Source organism: Mustela nigripes, chromosome 13 (genome assembly GCF_022355385.1).
Source record: "Mustela nigripes isolate SB6536 chromosome 13, MUSNIG.SB6536, whole genome shotgun sequence".
Classification (NCBI taxonomy): Eukaryota; Metazoa; Chordata; class Mammalia; order Carnivora; family Mustelidae; genus Mustela; species Mustela nigripes.
The window spans coordinates 111,411,327-111,413,310 of NC_081569.1; the positions used below are offsets into that span (position 1 = coordinate 111,411,327).

Here is a 1,984-nt window from a genome sequence, read left to right on the forward strand (position 1 = left end):
CTGTATAAATATTCTTATAAACCATGTCTCTTCCAATTATTGGTCAACCTAGGACAAAATGAGGTTATTTAGGCTAATAAAATAATTTTCTTTCCTTTTTAAAAATAATTTTATTTTCATAAATTGCTTTTATGGAGACAAATATATTTTCCTAGGGTAGCTGGGCCTTCAGCTATGTTTTATTACAAGGAAACCAATAATAATAATGTTAGGTCTCCCACCCCTGCTCTGTACTACAGACAGCTCCACTGAGAGAGCCTGTGTCTCTCTACTCACTGGCCATGTGTCCCAGTGCGCCAATTGTCCCTGCCACGCCTTGGGCAAAGGTTCAGCAGACCTCACCAAAATGCCATCTCAAATGGAACTCGCCATGGAAACCATGCTGTTCACATTTCATAGGTTCCACAACTGCTAGGGATAAAGGCTACTTAACAAAGGAGGACCTGGGGGTACTCCTGGAAAAGGGGCTCCTGGATATTTGGAAAATCAAAAAGACTCTCTGGCCGTGGACAAAATAATGAAGGACCTTGACCAGTGCCTAGATGGCAAAGTGGGTTTCCAGAGCTGCTTCCTGCTAATTGCAGGGCTCACCATTGCATGCAATGACTATTTTGTAATATACATGAAGCAGAAGGGAAAGAAGTAGGCAACATTGAGCAACACTTCCGCCCAATGAGAGTTCTCCTGAAGGGTCTCTTAAAGAATCTGTCCCACAGCTTCCCCCTGTATAAAGGATTCCATGAGCAGATCAGGACTCTCAGAAAATGTACAATAAAATCCAACCCTCATTTGAGAAGCAGAGAAAGAAAAGTCAGATAAGCTTTTGACTTTTATAAAGCTTTCATCCTCTTGCCCTCAATAAATTCTGTTTTTAGTTCTTCACTTGAAAAAAAAATAATTTAGGAAAATGATGTTATTGATTTTTTTTTAGAAGTTCAAAACTTAAACTCAGTCCATGTCAGTTTTCAAAGTTAAGAATATCTTTTTAATAATTTTTTCATTTGACAGAAAGAGATCACAAGTAGGCAGAGAGGCAGGCAGAGAGAGAGAGAGAGAGAGAGACGAAGCAGGCTACCTGCTGAGCAGAGAGCCTGATGTGGGGCTTGATCCCTGGACCCTAGGATGATGACCTAAGCTGAAGGCAGAGGCTTACCCCACTGAGCCACCCAGGCACCCAGGAATATCTTTTTAATTTAATTTTATTTGAGAGAAAGGGAGTGCACACAAGCAGCAGGGAGGGGCAGAGGGAGAGTGAGAAGCAGACCCCCGATGAGTTGGATCCCGGGACCACATAACCTGAGCCAAAGGAAGATGCTTAATGGACTGAGCTACCACGGCACTTTGGGACTATATTTTCTTGACTTGTGTACACTGACTCCTAAAACCTGAAGGCCTTGTAGACAGAGCCCTTTAAAAAAAACAACTTCTGGGTACTTAACTCTACTTTTCCATTTAATACATCTTACTCTCCTTTTTCTTACCTGATAATTCCTTCCTCTTCTATCAATTACTGTCTTTCTCCCCTATGGTCTATGCTCTCTTTGAATTAAGGAGGGAGGAAAACAAGTGCTTTCTTTAGAAAGGAAAACTTTTCCCTCCTTGCTTCCCTCTTTTGTCAGATAAGCAGACATGTAAGTGGATCTTGTGTAAATTGTCATGACACACTGGGGAGTGCTTCTCTAGTGTCTGAATATTAACAGAAGTCAATGTCGGTGGTATTAAAGGTCTAAATTACAGACCTCGAAAAAAGAATAAAATATGTAGTAATGGTGGAGGTAGCAGTCTGTAAGAAGAGTTGAAGTACTGGGGTGCCTGGGTGGCTCAGTTGTTTAAAGCCTCTGCCTTTGGCTCAGGTCATGATCTCAGGGTCCTGGAATTGAGCCCCGCATCCGGCTCTCTGCTCTGCAGGGAACCTGCTTCCTCCTCTCTCTCTGCCTGCCTCTCAGCCTCGTTGTGATCTCTGTCTGTCAAATAAATAAATAAA

General features: G+C 42.2%; 1 pseudogene; it reads left to right on the forward strand.

Moving 5' to 3' along the window:
• Positions 1-346: 346 nt before the first annotated feature.
• On the forward strand, positions 347-646 carry LOC131998862 (protein S100-A10-like; annotated as a pseudogene).
• Positions 647-1,984: the final 1,338 nt, after the last annotated feature.